Genomic DNA, 18,229 nt, shown 5'->3' on the forward strand with positions numbered 1-18,229 from the left:
CACAGAGCTGCCACTGTTTCATCCTAACTGTTAACATTTCCATAATCCCACCAGAAATGGAGAGTAAACCATTACCAAGAAAACCATTATAAAAGCAGGCATTGGTGTCATTGACGAACAACAATCTGAAGAAAGGGGCAGATGGATAGTTCTTGAAAAATCTAAGCTTAAAAAGATGTTCTCCCCGGCCGGGAATTGAACCCGGGTCTCCCGCGTGACAGGCGGGGATACTGACCACTATACTACCGAGGATTGGCTGTAAGGCACAGACAAAAATAGTAAGCTGTAGAGAGCAAGGCATGCAGCTAGCTCTCATCCAAGTTAAGACATGCACACGCTTATAATCATTTCTATTGGGTGTGAATTTATCTATGAGCGACACAGAGCTGCCACTGTTTCATCCTAACTGTTAACATTTCCATAATCCCACCAGAAATGGAGAGTAAACCATTACCAAGAAAACCATTATAAAAGCAGGCATTGGTGTCATTGACGAACAACAATCTGAAGAAAGGGGCAGATGGATAGTTCTTGAAAAATCTAAGCTTAAAAAGATGTTCTCCCCGGCCGGGAATTGAACCCGGGTCTCCCGCGTGACAGGCGGGGATACTGACCACTATACTACCGAGGATTGGCTGAAAGGCACAGACAAAAATAGTAAGCTGTAGAGAGCAAGGCATGCAGCTAGCTCTCATCCAAGTTAAGACATGCACACGCTTATAATCATTTCTATTGGGTGTGAATTTATCTATGAGCGACACAGAGCTGCCACTGTTTCATCCTAACTGTTAACATTTCCATAATCCCACCAGAAATGGAGAGTAAACCATTACCAAGAAAACCATTATAAAAGCAGGCATTGGTGTCATTGACGAACAACAATCTGAAGAAAGGGGCAGATGGATAGTTCTTGAAAAATCTAAGCTTAAAAAGATGTTCTCCCCGGCCGGGAATTGAACCCGGGTCTCCCGCGTGACAGGCGGGGATACTGACCACTATACTACCGAGGATTGGCTGAAAGGCACAGACAAAAATAGTAAGCTGTAGAGAGCAAGGCATGCAGCTAGCTCTCATCCAAGTTAAGACATGCACACGCTTATAATCATTTCTATTGGGTGTGAATTTATCTATGAGCGACACAGAGCTGCCACTGTTTCATCCTAACTGTTAACATTTCCATAATCCCACCAGAAATGGAGAGTAAACCATTACCAAGAAAACCATTATAAAAGCAGGCATTGGTGTCATTGACGAACAACAATCTGAAGAAAGGGGCAGATGGATAGTTCTTGAAAAATCTAAGCTTAAAAAGATGTTCTCCCCGGCCGGGAATTGAACCCGGGTCTCCCGCGTGACAGGCGGGGATACTGACCACTATACTACCGAGGATTGGCTGAAAGGCACAGACAAAAATAGTAAGCTGTAGAGAGCAAGGCATGCAGCTAGCTCTCATCCAAGTTAAGACATGCACACGCTTATAATCATTTCTATTGGGTGTGAATTTATCTATGAGCGACACAGAGCTGCCACTGTTTCATCCTAACTGTTAACATTTCCATAATCCCACCAGAAATGGAGAGTAAACCATTACCAAGAAAACCATTATAAAAGCAGGCATTGGTGTCATTGACGAACAACAATCTGAAGAAAGGGGCAGATGGATAGTTCTTGAAAAATCTAAGCTTAAAAAGATGTTCTCCCCGGCCGGGAATTGAACCCGGGTCTCCCGCGTGACAGGCGGGGATACTGACCACTATACTACCGAGGATTGGCTGAAAGGCACAGACAAAAATAGTAAGCTGTAGAGAGCAAGGCATGCAGCTAGCTCTCATCCAAGTTAAGACATGCACACGCTTATAATCATTTCTATTGGGTGTGAATTTATCTATGAGCGACACAGAGCTGCCACTGTTTCATCCTAACTGTTAACATTTCCATAATCCCACCAGAAATGGAGAGTAAACCATTACCAAGAAAACCATTATAAAAGCAGGCATTGGTGTCATTGACGAACAACAATCTGAAGAAAGGGGCAGATGGATAGTTCTTGAAAAATCTAAGCTTAAAAAGATGTTCTCCCCGGCCGGGAATTGAACCCGGGTCTCCCGCGTGACAGGCGGGGATACTGACCACTATACTACCGAGGATTGGCTGAAAGGCACAGACAAAAATAGTAAGCTGTAGAGAGCAAGGCATGCAGCTAGCTCTCATCCAAGTTAAGACATGCACACGCTTATAATCATTTCTATTGGGTGTGAATTTATCTATGAGCGACACAGAGCTGCCACTGTTTCATCCTAACTGTTAACATTTCCATAATCCCACCAGAAATGGAGAGTAAACCATTACCAAGAAAACCATTATAAAAGCAGGCATTGGTGTCATTGACGAACAACAATCTGAAGAAAGGGGCAGATGGATAGTTCTTGAAAAATCTAAGCTTAAAAAGATGTTCTCCCCGGCCGGGAATTGAACCCGGGTCTCCCGCGTGACAGGCGGGGATACTGACCACTATACTACCGAGGATTGGCTGAAAGGCACAGACAAAAATAGTAAGCTGTAGAGAGCAAGGCATGCAGCTAGCTCTCATCCAAGTTAAGACATGCACACGCTTATAATCATTTCTATTGGGTGTGAATTTATCTATGAGCGACACAGAGCTGCCACTGTTTCATCCTAACTGTTAACATTTCCATAATCCCACCAGAAATGGAGAGTAAACCATTACCAAGAAAACCATTATAAAAGCAGGCATTGGTGTCATTGACGAACAACAATCTGAAGAAAGGGGCAGATGGATAGTTCTTGAAAAATCTAAGCTTAAAAAGATGTTCTCCCCGGCCGGGAATTGAACCCGGGTCTCCCGCGTGACAGGCGGGGATACTGACCACTATACTACCAATTGGCTGAAAGGCACAGACAAAAATAGTAAGCTGTAGAGAGCAAGGCATGCAGCTAGCTCTCATCCAAGTTAAGACGTGCACACGCTTATAATCATTTCTATTGGGTGTGAATTTATCTATGAGCGACACAGAGCTGCCACTGTTTCATCCTAACTGTTAACATTTCCATAATCCCACCAGAAATGGAGAGTAAACCATTACCAAGAAAACCATTATAAAAGCAGGCATTGGTGTCATTGACGAACAACAATCTGAAGAAAGGGGCAGATGGATAGTTCTTGAAAAATCTAAGCTTAAAAAGATGTTCTCCCCGGCCGGGAATTGAACCCGGGTCTCCCGCGTGACAGGCGGGGATACTGACCACTATACTACCGAGGATTGGCTGAAAGGCACAGACAAAAATAGTAAGCTGTAGAGAGCAAGGCATGCAGCTAGCTCTCATCCAAGTTAAGACATGCACACGCTTATAATCATTTCTATTGGGTGTGAATTTATCTATGAGCGACACAGAGCTGCCACTGTTTCATCCTAACTGTTAACATTTCCATAATCCCACCAGAAATGGAGAGTAAACCGTTACCAAGAAAACCATTATAAAAGCAGGCATTGGTGTCATTGACGAACAACAATCTGAAGAAAGGGGCAGATGGATAGTTCTTGAAAAATCTAAGCTTAAAAAGATGTTCTCCCCGGCCGGGAATTGAACCCGGGTCTCCCGCGTGACAGGCGGGGATACTGACCACTATACTACCGAGGATTGGCTGAAAGGCACAGACAAAAATAGTAAGCTGTAGAGAGCAAGGCATGCAGCTAGCTCTCATCCAAGTTAAGACATGCACACGCTTATAATCATTTCTATTGGGTGTGAATTTATCTATGAGCGACACAGAGCTGCCACTGTTTCATCCTAACTGTTAACATTTCCATAATCCCACCAGAAATGGAGAGTAAACCATTACCAAGAAAACCATTATAAAAGCAGGCATTGGTGTCATTGACGAACAACAATCTGAAGAAAGGGGCAGATGGATAGTTCTTGAAAAATCTAAGCTTAAAAAGATGTTCTCCCCGGCCGGGAATTGAACCCGGGTCTCCCGCGTGACAGGCGGGGATACTGACCACTATACTACCGAGGATTGGCTGAAAGGCACAGACAAAAATAGTAAGCTGTAGAGAGCAAGGCATGCAGCTAGCTCTCATCCAAGTTAAGACATGCACACGCTTATAATCATTTCTATTGGGTGTGAATTTATCTATGAGCGACACAGAGCTGCCACTGTTTCATCCTAACTGTTAACATTTCCATAATCCCACCAGAAATGGAGAGTAAACCATTACCAAGAAAACCATTATAAAAGCAGGCATTGGTGTCATTGACGAACAACAATCTGAAGAAAGGGGCAGATGGATAGTTCTTGAAAAATCTAAGCTTAAAAAGATGTTCTCCCCGGCCGGGAATTGAACCCGGGTCTCCCGCGTGACAGGCGGGGATACTGACCACTATACTACCGAGGATTGGCTGAAAGGCACAGACAAAAATAGTAAGCTGTAGAGAGCAAGGCATGCAGCTAGCTCTCATCCAAGTTAAGACATGCACACGCTTATAATCATTTCTATTGGGTGTGAATTTATCTATGAGCGACACAGAGCTGCCACTGTTTCATCCTAACTGTTAACATTTCCATAATCCCACCAGAAATGGAGAGTAAACCATTACCAAGAAAACCATTATAAAAGCAGGCATTGGTGTCATTGACGAACAACAATCTGAAGAAAGGGGCAGATGGATAGTTCTTGAAAAATCTAAGCTTAAAAAGATGTTCTCCCCGGCCGGGAATTGAACCCGGGTCTCCCGCGTGACAGGCGGGGATACTGACCACTATACTACCGAGGATTGGCTGAAAGGCACAGACAAAAATAGTAAGCTGTAGAGAGCAAGGCATGCAGCTAGCTCTCATCCAAGTTAAGACGTGCACACGCTTATAATCATTTCTATTGGGTGTGAATTTATCTATGAGCGACACAGAGCTGCCACTGTTTCATCCTAACTGTTAACATTTCCATAATCCCACCAGAAATGGAGAGTAAACCATTACCAAGAAAACCATTATAAAAGCAGGCATTGGTGTCATTGACGAACAACAATCTGAAGAAAGGGGCAGATGGATAGTTCTTGAAAAATCTAAGCTTAAAAAGATGTTCTCCCCGGCCGGGAATTGAACCCGGGTCTCCCGCGTGACAGGCGGGGATACTGACCACTATACTACCGAGGATTGGCTGAAAGGCACAGACAAAAATAGTAAGCTGTAGAGAGCAAGGCATGCAGCTAGCTCTCATCCAAGTTAAGACGTGCACACGCTTATAATCATTTCTATTGGGTGTGAATTTATCTATGAGCGACACAGAGCTGCCACTGTTTCATCCTAACTGTTAACATTTCCATAATCCCACCAGAAATGGAGAGTAAACCATTACCAAGAAAACCATTATAAAAGCAGGCATTGGTGTCATTGACGAACAACAATCTGAAGAAAGGGGCAGATGGATAGTTCTTGAAAAATCTAAGCTTAAAAAGATGTTCTCCCCGGCCGGGAATTGAACCCGGGTCTCCCGCGTGACAGGCGGGGATACTGACCACTATACTACCGAGGATTGGCTGAAAGGCACAGACAAAAATAGTAAGCTGTAGAGAGCAAGGCATGCAGCTAGCTCTCATCCAAGTTAAGACATGCACACGCTTATAATCATTTCTATTGGGTGTGAATTTATCTATGAGCGACACAGAGCTGCCACTGTTTCATCCTAACTGTTAACATTTCCATAATCCCACCAGAAATGGAGAGTAAACCATTACCAAGAAAACCATTATAAAAGCAGGCATTGGTGTCATTGACGAACAACAATCTGAAGAAAGGGGCAGATGGATAGTTCTTGAAAAATCTAAGCTTAAAAAGATGTTCTCCCCGGCCGGGAATTGAACCCGGGTCTCCCGCGTGACAGGCGGGGATACTGACCACTATACTACCGAGGATTGGCTGAAAGGCACAGACAAAAATAGTAAGCTGTAGAGAGCAAGGCATGCAGCTAGCTCTCATCCAAGTTAAGACATGCACACGCTTATAATCATTTCTATTGGGTGTGAATTTATCTATGAGCGACACAGAGCTGCCACTGTTTCATCCTAACTGTTAACATTTCCATAATCCCACCAGAAATGGAGAGAAAACCATTACCAAGAAAACCATTATAAAAGCAGGCATTGGTGTCATTGACGAACAACAATCTGAAGAAAGGGGCAGATGGATAGTTCTTGAAAAATCTAAGCTTAAAAAGATGTTCTCCCCGGCCGGGAATTGAACCCGGGTCTCCCGCGTGACAGGCGGGGATACTGACCACTATACTACCGAGGATTGGCTGAAAGGCACAGACAAAAATAGTAAGCTGTAGAGAGCAAGGCATGCAGCTAGCTCTCATCCAAGTTAAGACGTGCACACGCTTATAATCATTTCTATTGGGTGTGAATTTATCTATGAGCGACACAGAGCTGCCACTGTTTCATCCTAACTGTTAACATTTCCATAATCCCACCAGAAATGGAGAGTAAACCATTACCAAGAAAACCATTATAAAAGCAGGCATTGGTGTCATTGACGAACAACAATCTGAAGAAAGGGGCAGATGGATAGTTCTTGAAAAATCTAAGCTTAAAAAGATGTTCTCCCCGGCCGGGAATTGAACCCGGGTCTCCCGCGTGACAGGCGGGGATACTGACCACTATACTACCGAGGATTGGCTGAAAGGCACAGACAAAAATAGTAAGCTGTAGAGAGCAAGGCATGCAGCTAGCTCTCATCCAAGTTAAGACATGCACACGCTTATAATCATTTCTATTGGGTGTGAATTTATCTATGAGCGACACAGAGCTGCCACTGTTTCATCCTAACTGTTAACATTTCCATAATCCCACCAGAAATGGAGAGTAAACCATTACCAAGAAAACCATTATAAAAGCAGGCATTGGTGTCATTGACGAACAACAATCTGAAGAAAGGGGCAGATGGATAGTTCTTGAAAAATCTAAGCTTAAAAAGATGTTCTCCCCGGCCGGGAATTGAACCCGGGTCTCCCGCGTGACAGGCGGGGATACTGACCACTATACTACCGAGGATTGGCTGAAAGGCACAGACAAAAATAGTAAGCTGTAGAGAGCAAGGCATGCAGCTAGCTCTCATCCAAGTTAAGACATGCACACGCTTATAATCATTTCTATTGGGTGTGAATTTATCTATGAGCGACACAGAGCTGCCACTGTTTCATCCTAACTGTTAACATTTCCATAATCCCACCAGAAATGGAGAGTAAACCATTACCAAGAAAACCATTATAAAAGCAGGCATTGGTGTCATTGACGAACAACAATCTGAAGAAAGGGGCAGATGGATAGTTCTTGAAAAATCTAAGCTTAAAAAGATGTTCTCCCCGGCCGGGAATTGAACCCGGGTCTCCCGCGTGACAGGCGGGGATACTTTTTTTTTTTTTTTTTTTTTTTCTTGATAAAATTTATTCACAGGAATATAATACAAACGCAGACAGTGCTGACACTGCCACCACAAAGATAAAAAGGGTATCACAGAAGTTGGGTGGCAGTGGTTAACATTTCAATTCTAAAGACTGAAATATGAGAAATAGATTTTTACATTTGATTATGTACACACAACTTTGTAATTGATTCATTTTTCAATAGTGAACAATCATTCAACTAAAATGACACTTTATGAAAGATTTGAAAAAACTTTCATGTGAAATGAAATAGTATAAGTAACTTATAATTGAGCTAATCAAGAGGATGTTTCAAAAGAATGTCATTCCCATCTAACTCGATGAGGTTATTAGACATTATGTATTTTTGAATAAAGACATGCAATCTTTTCATTTTTGTGTAATGATACAAAAGAAATGTGAGATGTCTTTTTACCAAGGATTTGAAAAATGTGTTTATGTGAAAAGAGACTGTACCTAGGCTTATAACAACTCTTCTCTTAAATACTGCCAACCGATAAATTGATAACAGTATATCTAACAATGGTTTTGCCGACACACTTCTCTCAGGAAGAAATCCAAACAATAACCACAGCGAGAATTGTCCAAGAGTGAACCCAGTATCTTGACACACATCAGTGAGGATGTCAACAAATAGTGATTGTAAGAACGATAACTCTTTACAGAAGATGAACAAGTGCAGCACATCTTCTTTTTCATTTTGACAAACTGGACAAATATCTGTGTCTGTCAAACCAAATTGGCTGAGTCTGTCATATGTATAAATAATGTTATGGGCAATCTTAAAATCTAGTTGTATACATTCGGCTGATTTGTCATTTTGATACACATTAACCCAAACATCTTTCCAGTTGATGTCAAGAGATATATTATTCCACCAATTTATGGCAACTGGTTTTTTTAAATATTTTGTTCTGAAAATTTCATAACAATATTTCACCGTAAACAGCTGCACTGATACATCTTCGTTCGCTATAGGACAAAGTATTTCTTTACAAGGAGGATTTATGACAGCATCAGACAATATGATCTGTTTCCAATCTGTTGGAAGCGCATATAAAATAACAGCATAACCATTCTTGATAGTGGCCACATCAACATCAGGTATTGTTTCTTGTACAATTTCAACAATACTATCAGGTGACAAAAATTGTGGTATAACTTCATAGCAAATATCTTTTATGCAAGTGATTCCACCGTCAATGAATGATTTAAACAACAAAGTTTTGTTCATATACAAAATTAGAGGGTTGTTGAATAAAGGCTGACACATTATATCCGGTAAAGTGGTAGGTTTGCTTCTCTTACCACCACTGATGTCCTCCCAGGCAAGCAACAACTCAGCATAAAAAAGGATTTACATGCAACATATCTTTTTTGTCAAACTTTAAACATAGTATGTTTGATTGTAATCCCATATTTAAATATTTTGAAAAGAAGAAAGACATAGTTGCTTTCCATAATGAGTCTAATTTACAATCTAAGAAAGCTTTTAACAGTTTCAATCTTAAAGCATACTTTTTAAGGCACAAATTGGGTATATTTAAACCACCTTCTGTACATTTGCCCATGCATGTCACAGCTGCTATTTTTGGCTTTTTATTTACCCATAAGAATTTTGAAAACATTTTGGAAAAGGCTACTTCTACCCAGTGTGGCACTGGTAACACTGTAAAAGAGTACCATAATCTAGAGGCAATGAGGATGTTTAAAACCGTGGCTCTGCCCTGCAGTGTGAGTTGACGTTGAATCCATGAATTAAGTAGAGTTTGAATTTTATTTATCTTTTTCGTCCAATTTAGTGTCTCACAAGTGGCCAAGTCAGAGCCAAGATATATTCCCAGAAGTTCAACACAATCTTTTTTAACCTTCACGGGAAGACTTATGTTACATTTATTGAACTTGGCTTTACCAAGAAGTAACACCTCCGACTTTTGTAAATTGATCTTGGCTTGAGTTGCTTCGCAATAATATTTAATTGTTTCAAAAGTATTTTCCACTGACTGTGAGTTGCACACTGTAATAGTAGTGTCATCGGCATGTTGATATATTAAAGATGAAACATTGCCAATGTTGATGCCTTGAATATGTGGGTTCTCTTTTATTAACAAATTTAATGGTTCAGAAATAAGCACAAACAGCATGGAACTCATCGGGTCCCCTTGCCTTACTCCACGGGATAGTTTGAAATATGGACTTAAATGTCCATTACACTTGACAGAACTTTTAATGTCTGTATACAAAATTCCAATCCAGGATATAAAATTATTCCCAAAATTGAATTTTTGTAAAATATCCAACAAGTAATTATGTGAAACTCTATCGAAAGCTTTCTCTTGATCTACTTTAATTAAAAATGCATCTTTATCTTCACTATCCACTATATCAACTACATCCCTGACCGAATGTAAATTGTGTGCAATGTCTCTCCCTGGTACACAGCAGGATTGTTCGGGGGAGATAATATCTGACATTACAGACTTGAGTCTAAGCGACAATGTGCGTGATATTAATTTACAGTCAACATTGATCAGTGAAATAGGTCTGTAACATTTTAAATCTCTTTTATCACCTTTATTTTTATAGAATAAGCTGATAATACTGGTTTTCATAGAACGAGATAATTCCTTCTCTTCAAAGATACTCTGTGTAACATGATGGAAAAGAGGACATAAAATCTCCCAAAACTTGAGGAAGAATTCAACAGTTAAACCATCTGGACCTGGTGTCTTGTTATGTTTCATTCCTTTCAGTGCCTCTGTCAACTGTTTTTCAGAAATGGGAAGATCACATTTAACTTTTTGTTCATCATTAATCGATTTCTGAATCATATTTACAACTACTTGTTCTTTTACTTGATCAAATCCCTCATCTGTATATAACTTGGCATAAAATGATTGTGCTGCGTCTATAATGTCCTCTGTATTCCGTATCGTTGTTCCATCTTCAGTTATAAGTTCTTTGATTGAATTAGCTTGCTGTTTTGACTTTTCTAAATTTAAGAAATAGGAAGTGCATCTGTCAGATTCAGGAGTAAATTGTGCTTTTGATCTCAAGATAGCACCCCTACAGGTGTTGTTGTCATATTCTTCTAATTTATTTTCTAAATCACACAGTTGTGTAGATTGATACCCCGGTGTTGAAGCTAATTTTTTATATTCAATTCTAAGTTTATTTTGAATGTTGTAATAATCATTTTTTGCCAGTCTACTTTTTTTGCTTGAATGAGATTTTGAAAACTTTTTAAATTGATATTTCAAGTTGTCCCACCACATAAGTGGCTCTGATGTAAAAAGTGGACATACTTTTGCTTCCTCAATAATATGACGACTTTTATTATAAAACATACCATCTTCTAACAGCTGATTATTAAAAATCCAAACTCCTGGACCCTTTTCTATGTTACTGAGATCAACCTTCAGTGAAACAATGTTGTGATCGCTCATTTTACAGTATTTGATATAACAATGTATAGCACTATGTAAAAGATGTCTGGATAATAGAAAAAAGTCAATTCTGGATTGTTTTAAAACACCATTTACTGTTTGGGTTCTGGAGAACTCCTTTTTATCATAATTTTTGTGTCTCCATACATCAACCATACAATATTTTTGAATTATGGAAATAAGAGTGTCACTACTTCTTAGATTGAATGTTTTATTGTTAATGCCTTTATCCAAAACAGGATCTACTATATCATTAAAATCTCCCCCTACAAACATATTACTTGGTTCTAACCATCCTTCTAGCTCTTTGTAAAATGTTAACTTTTCTTCTAAACCATTAGGAGCATAAACATTGAGTAAATAATATTTTTTATCATCCACATCAATTTCTGCTTTTAATAGTCTGCCTTCAGAATCGTGTGCTATCATTCTAACTTCATGTTGAAAATTTTCGGATACTAATATAGCTACACCCCTGCGATTTATGTTGGTTGAATTACAAAATAAAATTTTCCCGGCCCACATATGTTGATAGTTTTCAACAAATGTTGTGTCCCAAAACGTTTCCTGTAAGAATGTTATATCAACATGTGAACTGTTTATAAGTGACATCACTTTTTCAAATTTACCAACATCTCTCAAACCATTGACATTCCATGACCATATACTGAACATGATGAGCAATGAGAGATGCATATTATACTTCAACATGTGTTTCATCTATATTTTTTCCCTTTTCGAGATTTAACAACATTCTTTTTTCTAGGGGCTCTTCCCCCAACATGTGCCTTAATTACCTCTTCATCAGGCTTGGATATTCTCCATTTTCCTTTCACGCTTCCTGGGGCACCATCCCCACGGTATGGCTGTGAAAGAACATTGTGATTGATCTCATTCGAGGCTGCCATGCCATCATGAACATCTACAACCTCACTATTGTCATGATGTTCACGATTAACTTTCTGTACAATATCTAACAGTGTGTCTGTCACATCATTTACTAAGTGAGCACTACACGGAGATACATGTTTTTTGGCATCAGAACTACATTGGCCAACATGTACACTTCTGTCAATGATTTCAAATAGTAGTTCATTGACAAGATTTTGAGTTTCATTGTTCGAGTCAGTCACAAAATTCGTCACATGTTTATCTGGTGACATTTCCTCGTTGTCTTCCTCGGGGACATCTACAATTGTATCAACCCCTTCTTGATCCTTGTCATCTTCAACTGTTAATTCATTAAGAATAGGCCACCTTGCTAGAGTTGCATCCGTCTCTGTGTCCATGATGCCAACATCAAGGTCATTTTCCTCATCCTTATCATGATCATCATGATTATCATTATCAATGTCATCAGAAGCATCATCATACCCATAGCAATCAAGTCTACCGGCTTCAGTTTACATCTGTTGCATTTTGGAACACGACAGTTGTTTTGAAGATGTCCTTGGTTCCCGCAGTTTCTACATACAATGTTTGGACACATCTTTTTTTCGTGTTGGTCTGAAAGGCAGTGGTAGCACACTTTGATTTGCTCGTTGTGAATAACTCTGAAAAAATCAAAACCTTCATGTGTCCTGAATTTGACGCTATAGGGAAGACTGCGGATCCCTGTTGGAAATTTTACTTGTGTATATCTTGTACCATCTTCCCAATTAGTGCCATGGATTTTCCTCCTGTGGATGGTATCCATTTCAATTATTCCAAACGCATGTAGGACGTTTCTGATTTCCTCATCTGTGGTATAGCTTGGCAAGTTCATAAATGAAACTACAACTCTGTTATTCATAAGAGGCGAAAGTTTGTATATTTCATGATCAACAACAACAGACTCTCCAAGTGATTTTACTAGCGCATTTTCCGCTAGAGTAATTTCATAATAATTGTTGTTTCTAGGTGTACAGCAGTACACAGTATTGTCTCCCAGTTCTTGCTCTAACACCTTGCAAAGCTCAAATGCTTTAGGGCGAATCTGGTTGTCAAAATGAACCCGAACAATGTTTTCTTTTTGATAGACACGATGGCGGCCATTGTTGTTGATGACCTGACTAGGGGGTGGCCTTTGCCCCCCAGCCTGGCGGCTCATGGTTTCTATTTCCTCCAATTACACGTTCAGATGTAATCTTGAAACATATATGAACACACCTTCATAACAACAGTCAAATATTTCCACAAAGGTAGAAGTACTTACAATAAATAGCAGAGCACTTGCAAATTGCTTCCACGTTGCGCCTTAACAAGGGAGGTCTAGGCGGGGATACTGACCACTATACTACCGAGGATTGGCTGAAAGGCACAGACAAAAATAGTAAGCTGTAGAGAGCAAGGCATGCAGCTAGCTCTCATCCAAGTTAAGACGTGCACACGCTTATAATCATTTCTATTGGGTGTGAATTTATCTATGAGCGACACAGAGCTGCCACTGTTTCATCCTAACTGTTAACATTTCCATAATCCCACCAGAAATGGAGAGTAAACCATTACCAAGAAAACCATTATAAAAGCAGGCATTGGTGTCATTGACGAACAACAATCTGAAGAAAGGGGCAGATGGATAGTTCTTGAAAAATCTAAGCTTAAAAAGACGTTCTCCCCGGCCGGGAATTGAACCCGGGTCTCCCGCGTGACAGGCGGGGATACTGACCACTATACTACCGAGGATTGGCTGAAAGGCACAGACAAAAATAGTAAGCTGTAGAGAGCAAGGCATGCAGCTAGCTCTCATCCAAGTTAAGACATACACACGCTTATAATCATTTCTATTGGGTGTGAATTTATCTATGAGCGACACAGAGCTGCCACTGTTTCATCCTAACTGTTAACATTTCCATAATCCCACCAGAAATGGAGAGTAAACCATTACCAAGAAAACCATTATAAAAGCAGGCATTGGTGTCATTGACGAACAACAATCTGAAGAAAGGGGCAGATGGATAGTTCTTGAAAAATCTAAGCTTAAAAAGATGTTCTCCCCGGCCGGGAATTGAACCCGGGTCTCCCGCGTGACAGGCGGGGATACTGACCACTATACTACCGAGGATTGGCTGAAAGGCACAGACAAAAATAGTAAGCTGTAGAGAGCAAGGCATGCAGCTAGCTCTCATCCAAGTTAAGACGTGCACACGCTTATAATCATTTCTATTGGGTGTGAATTTATCTATGAGCGACACAGAGCTGCCACTGTTTCATCCTAACTGTTAACATTTCCATAATCCCACCAGAAATGGAGAGTAAACCATTACCAAGAAAACCATTATAAAAGCAGGCATTGGTGTCATTGACGAACAACAATCTGAAGAAAGGGGCAGATGGATAGTTCTTGAAAAATCTAAGTTAAAAAGATGTTCTCCCCGGCCGGGAATTGAACCCGGGTCTCCCGCGTGACAGGCGGGGATACTGACCACTATACTACCGAGGATTGGCTGAAAGGCACAGACAAAAATAGTAAGCTGTAGAGAGCAAGGCATGCAGCTAGCTCTCATCCAAGTTGAGACGTGCACACGCTTATAATCATTTCTATTGGGTGTGAATTTATCTATGAGCGACACAGAGCTGCCACTGTTTCATCCTAACTGTTAACATTTCCATAATCCCACCAGAAATGGAGAGTAAACCATTACCAAGAAAACCATTATAAAAGCAGGCATTGGTGTCATTGACGAACAACAATCTGAAGAAAGGGGCAGATGGATAGTTCTTGAAAAATCTAAGCTTAAAAAGATGTTCTCCCCGGCCGGGAATTGAACCCGGGTCTCCCGCGTGACAGGCGGGGATACTGACCACTATACTACCGAGGATTGGCTGAAAGGCACAGACAAAAATAGTAAGCTGTAGAGAGCAAGGCATGCAGCTAGCTCTCATCCAAGTTAAGACGTGCACACGCTTATAATCATTTCTATTGGGTGTGAATTTATCTATGAGCGACACAGAGCTGCCACTGTTTCATCCTAACTGTTAACATTTCCATAATCCCACCAGAAATGGAGAGTAAACCATTACCAAGAAAACCATTATAAAAGCAGGCATTGGTGTCATTGACGAACAACAATCTGAAGAAAGGGGCAGATGGATAGTTCTTGAAAAATCTAAGCTTAAAAAGATGTTCTCCCCGGCCGGGAATTGAACCCGGGTCTCCCGCGTGACAGGCGGGGATACTGACCACTATACTACCGAGGATTGGCTGAAAGGCACAGACAAAAATAGTAAGCTGTAGAGAGCAAGGCATGCAGCTAGCTCTCATCCAAGTTAAGACATGCACACGCTTATAATCATTTCTATTGGGTGTGAATTTATCTATGAGCGACACAGAGCTGCCACTGTTTCATCCTAACTGTTAACATTTCCATAATCCCACCAGAAATGGAGAGTAAACCATTACCAAGAAAACCATTATAAAAGCAGGCATTGGTGTCATTGACGAACAACAATCTGAAGAAAGGGGCAGATGGATAGTTCTTGAAAAATCTAAGCTTAAAAAGATGTTCTCCCCGGCCGGGAATTGAACCCGGGTCTCCCGCGTGACAGGCGGGGATACTGACCACTATACTACCGAGGATTGGCTGAAAGGCACGGACAAAAATAGTAAGCTGTAGAGAGCAAGGCATGCAGCTAGCTCTCATCCAAGTTAAGACGTGCACACGCTTATAATCATTTCTATTGGGTGTGAATTTATCTATGAGCGACACAGAGCTGCCACTGTTTCATCCTAACTGTTAACATTTCCATAATCCCACCAGAAATGGAGAGTAAACCATTACCAAGAAAACCATTATAAAAGCAGGCATTGGTGTCATTGACGAACAACAATCTGAAGAAAGGGGCAGATGGATAGTTCTTGAAAAATCTAAGCTTAAAAAGATGTTCTCCCCGGCCGGGAATTGAACCCGGGTCTCCCGCGTGACAGGCGGGCATACTGACCACTATACTACCGAGGATTGGCTGAAAGGCACAGACAAAAATAGTAAGCTGTAGAGAGCAAGGCATGCAGCTAGCTCTCATCCAAGTTAAGACATGCACACGCTTATAATCATTTCTATTGGGTGTGAATTTATCTATGAGCGACACAGAGCTGCCACTGTTTCATCCTAACTGTTAACATTTCCATAATCCCACCAGAAATGGAGAGTAAACCATTACCAAGAAAACCATTATAAAAGCAGGCATTGGTGTCATTGACGAACAACAATCTGAAGAAAGGGGCAGATGGATAGTTCTTGAAAAATCTAAGCTTAAAAAGATGTTCTCCCCGGCCGGGAATTGAACCCGGGTCTCCCGCGTGACAGGCGGGGATACTGACCACTATACTACCGAGGATTGGCTGAAAGGCACAGACAAAAATAGTAAGCTGTAGAGAGCAAGGCATGCAGCTAGCTCTCATCCAAGTTAAGACGTGCACACGCTTATAATCATTTCTATTGGGTGTGAATTTATCTATGAGCGACACAAAGCTGCCACTGTTTCATCCTAACTGTTAACATTTCCATAATCCCACCAGAAATGGAGAGTAAACCATTACCAAGAAAACCATTATAAAAGCAGGCATTGGTGTCATTGACGAACAACAATCTGAAGAAAGGGGCAGATGGATAGTTCTTGAAAAATCTAAGCTTAAAAAGATGTTCTCCCCGGCCGGGAATTGAACCCGGGTCTCCCGCGTGACAGGCGGGGATACTGACCACTATACTACCGAGGATTGGCTGAAAGGCACGGACAAAAATAGTAAGCTGTAGAGAGCAAGGCATGCAGCTAGCTCTCATCCAAGTTAAGACGTGCACACGCTTATAATCATTTCTATTGGGTGTGAATTTATCTATGAGCGACACAGAGCTGCCACTGTTTCATCCTAACTGTTAACATTTCCATAATCCCACCAGAAATGGAGAGTAAACCATTACCAAGAAAACCATTATAAAAGCAGGCATTGGTGTCATTGACGAACAACAATCTGAAGAAAGGGGCAGATGGATAGTTCTTGAAAAATCTAAGCTTAAAAAGATGTTCTCCCCGGCCGGGAATTGAACCCGGGTCTCCCGCGTGACAGGCGGGCATACTGACCACTATACTACCGAGGATTGGCTGAAAGGCACAGACAAAAATAGTAAGCTGTAGAGAGCAAGGCATGCAGCTAGCTCTCATCCAAGTTAAGACATGCACACGCTTATAATCATTTCTATTGGGTGTGAATTTATCTATGAGCGACACAGAGCTGCCACTGTTTCATCCTAACTGTTAACATTTCCATAATCCCACCAGAAATGGAGAGTAAACCATTACCAAGAAAACCATTATAAAAGCAGGCATTGGTGTCATTGACGAACAACAATCTGAAGAAAGGGGCAGATGGATAGTTCTTGAAAAATCTAAGCTTAAAAAGATGTTCTCCCCGGCCGGGAATTGAACCCGGGTCTCCCGCGTGACAGGCGGGGATACTGACCACTATACTACCGAGGATTGGCTGAAAGGCACAGACAAAAATAGTAAGCTGTAGAGAGCAAGGCATGCAGCTAGCTCTCATCCAAGTTAAGACGTGCACACGCTTATAATCATTTCTATTGGGTGTGAATTTATCTATGAGCGACACAGAGCTGCCACTGTTTCATCCTAACTGTTAACATTTCCATAATCCCACCAGAAATGGAGAGTAAACCATTACCAAGAAAACCATTATAAAAGCAGGCATTGGTGTCATTGACGAACAACAATCTGAAGAAAGGGGCAGATGGATAGTTCTTGAAAAATCTAAGCTTAAAAAGATGTTCTCCCCGGCCGGGAATTGAACCCGGGTCTCCCGCGTGACAGGCGGGGATACTGACCACTATACTACCGAGGATTGGCTGAAAGGCACAGACAAAAATAGTAAGCTGTAGAGAGCAAGGCATGCAGCTAGCTCTCATCCAAGTTAAGACGTGCACACGCTTATAATCATTTCTATTGGGTGTGAATTTATCTATGAGCGACACAGAGCTGCCACTGTTTCATCCTAACTGTTAACATTTCCATAATCCCACCAGAAATGGAGAGTAAACCATTACCAAGAAAACCATTATAAAAGCAGGCATTGGTGTCATTGACGAACAACAATCTGAAGAAAGGGGCAGATGGATAGTTCTTGAAAAATCTAAGCTTAAAAAGATGTTCTCCCCGGCCGGGAATTGAACCCGGGTCTCCCGCGTGACAGGCGGGGATACTGACAACTATACTACCGAGGATTGGCTGAAAGGCACAGACAAAAATAGTAAGCTGTAGAGAGCAAGGCATGCAGCTAGCTCTCATCCAAGTTAAGACATGCACACGCTTATAATCATTTCTATTGGGTGT

The 18,229-nt window shown here is 41.0% G+C and overlaps 30 non-coding genes across 30 annotated transcripts; all 30 read right to left on the reverse strand.

Moving 5' to 3' along the window:
• Positions 1-180: 180 nt before the first annotated feature.
• Trnad-guc lies at positions 181-252 on the reverse strand. Its single transcript has one exon. It is a non-coding gene; the product is annotated as a tRNA-Asp (tRNA).
• Positions 253-559: 307 nt separating this feature from the next.
• Trnad-guc lies at positions 560-631 on the reverse strand. The gene has a single exon. It is a non-coding gene; the product is annotated as a tRNA-Asp (tRNA).
• Positions 632-938: 307 nt separating this feature from the next.
• Positions 939-1,010, reverse strand: Trnad-guc. The gene has a single exon. It is a non-coding gene; the product is annotated as a tRNA-Asp (tRNA).
• Positions 1,011-1,317: 307 nt separating this feature from the next.
• Trnad-guc lies at positions 1,318-1,389 on the reverse strand. The gene has a single exon. It is a non-coding gene; the product is annotated as a tRNA-Asp (tRNA).
• Positions 1,390-1,696: 307 nt separating this feature from the next.
• Positions 1,697-1,768, reverse strand: Trnad-guc. Its single transcript has one exon. It is a non-coding gene; the product is annotated as a tRNA-Asp (tRNA).
• Positions 1,769-2,075: 307 nt separating this feature from the next.
• Trnad-guc lies at positions 2,076-2,147 on the reverse strand. The gene has a single exon. It is a non-coding gene; the product is annotated as a tRNA-Asp (tRNA).
• Positions 2,148-2,454: 307 nt separating this feature from the next.
• Trnad-guc lies at positions 2,455-2,526 on the reverse strand. Its single transcript has one exon. It is a non-coding gene; the product is annotated as a tRNA-Asp (tRNA).
• Positions 2,527-3,209: 683 nt separating this feature from the next.
• Trnad-guc lies at positions 3,210-3,281 on the reverse strand. Its single transcript has one exon. It is a non-coding gene; the product is annotated as a tRNA-Asp (tRNA).
• A 307-nt stretch (positions 3,282-3,588) lies between these two features.
• On the reverse strand, positions 3,589-3,660 carry Trnad-guc. Its single transcript has one exon. It is a non-coding gene; the product is annotated as a tRNA-Asp (tRNA).
• Positions 3,661-3,967: 307 nt separating this feature from the next.
• Positions 3,968-4,039, reverse strand: Trnad-guc. Its single transcript has one exon. It is a non-coding gene; the product is annotated as a tRNA-Asp (tRNA).
• A 307-nt stretch (positions 4,040-4,346) lies between these two features.
• On the reverse strand, positions 4,347-4,418 carry Trnad-guc. The gene has a single exon. It is a non-coding gene; the product is annotated as a tRNA-Asp (tRNA).
• Positions 4,419-4,725: 307 nt separating this feature from the next.
• Positions 4,726-4,797, reverse strand: Trnad-guc. The gene has a single exon. It is a non-coding gene; the product is annotated as a tRNA-Asp (tRNA).
• Positions 4,798-5,104: 307 nt separating this feature from the next.
• Positions 5,105-5,176, reverse strand: Trnad-guc. The gene has a single exon. It is a non-coding gene; the product is annotated as a tRNA-Asp (tRNA).
• Positions 5,177-5,483: 307 nt separating this feature from the next.
• Positions 5,484-5,555, reverse strand: Trnad-guc. The gene has a single exon. It is a non-coding gene; the product is annotated as a tRNA-Asp (tRNA).
• A 307-nt stretch (positions 5,556-5,862) lies between these two features.
• Trnad-guc lies at positions 5,863-5,934 on the reverse strand. The gene has a single exon. It is a non-coding gene; the product is annotated as a tRNA-Asp (tRNA).
• Positions 5,935-6,241: 307 nt separating this feature from the next.
• Positions 6,242-6,313, reverse strand: Trnad-guc. The gene has a single exon. It is a non-coding gene; the product is annotated as a tRNA-Asp (tRNA).
• Positions 6,314-6,620: 307 nt separating this feature from the next.
• Positions 6,621-6,692, reverse strand: Trnad-guc. The gene has a single exon. It is a non-coding gene; the product is annotated as a tRNA-Asp (tRNA).
• A 307-nt stretch (positions 6,693-6,999) lies between these two features.
• Positions 7,000-7,071, reverse strand: Trnad-guc. Its single transcript has one exon. It is a non-coding gene; the product is annotated as a tRNA-Asp (tRNA).
• A 6,430-nt stretch (positions 7,072-13,501) lies between these two features.
• On the reverse strand, positions 13,502-13,573 carry Trnad-guc. The gene has a single exon. It is a non-coding gene; the product is annotated as a tRNA-Asp (tRNA).
• A 307-nt stretch (positions 13,574-13,880) lies between these two features.
• On the reverse strand, positions 13,881-13,952 carry Trnad-guc. The gene has a single exon. It is a non-coding gene; the product is annotated as a tRNA-Asp (tRNA).
• Positions 13,953-14,258: 306 nt separating this feature from the next.
• Trnad-guc lies at positions 14,259-14,330 on the reverse strand. Its single transcript has one exon. It is a non-coding gene; the product is annotated as a tRNA-Asp (tRNA).
• Positions 14,331-14,637: 307 nt separating this feature from the next.
• Positions 14,638-14,709, reverse strand: Trnad-guc. Its single transcript has one exon. It is a non-coding gene; the product is annotated as a tRNA-Asp (tRNA).
• A 307-nt stretch (positions 14,710-15,016) lies between these two features.
• Trnad-guc lies at positions 15,017-15,088 on the reverse strand. Its single transcript has one exon. It is a non-coding gene; the product is annotated as a tRNA-Asp (tRNA).
• A 307-nt stretch (positions 15,089-15,395) lies between these two features.
• Positions 15,396-15,467, reverse strand: Trnad-guc. The gene has a single exon. It is a non-coding gene; the product is annotated as a tRNA-Asp (tRNA).
• Positions 15,468-15,774: 307 nt separating this feature from the next.
• Trnad-guc lies at positions 15,775-15,846 on the reverse strand. The gene has a single exon. It is a non-coding gene; the product is annotated as a tRNA-Asp (tRNA).
• A 307-nt stretch (positions 15,847-16,153) lies between these two features.
• On the reverse strand, positions 16,154-16,225 carry Trnad-guc. Its single transcript has one exon. It is a non-coding gene; the product is annotated as a tRNA-Asp (tRNA).
• Positions 16,226-16,532: 307 nt separating this feature from the next.
• Positions 16,533-16,604, reverse strand: Trnad-guc. Its single transcript has one exon. It is a non-coding gene; the product is annotated as a tRNA-Asp (tRNA).
• A 307-nt stretch (positions 16,605-16,911) lies between these two features.
• Positions 16,912-16,983, reverse strand: Trnad-guc. The gene has a single exon. It is a non-coding gene; the product is annotated as a tRNA-Asp (tRNA).
• Positions 16,984-17,290: 307 nt separating this feature from the next.
• Trnad-guc lies at positions 17,291-17,362 on the reverse strand. The gene has a single exon. It is a non-coding gene; the product is annotated as a tRNA-Asp (tRNA).
• A 307-nt stretch (positions 17,363-17,669) lies between these two features.
• Trnad-guc lies at positions 17,670-17,741 on the reverse strand. Its single transcript has one exon. It is a non-coding gene; the product is annotated as a tRNA-Asp (tRNA).
• Positions 17,742-18,229: the final 488 nt, after the last annotated feature.

Source organism: Haliotis rufescens, unplaced genomic scaffold (genome assembly GCF_023055435.1).
Source record: "Haliotis rufescens isolate VD_foot unplaced genomic scaffold, xgHalRufe1.0.p SCAF_22, whole genome shotgun sequence".
In the NCBI taxonomy this organism is placed as follows: domain Eukaryota; kingdom Metazoa; phylum Mollusca; class Gastropoda; order Lepetellida; family Haliotidae; genus Haliotis; species Haliotis rufescens.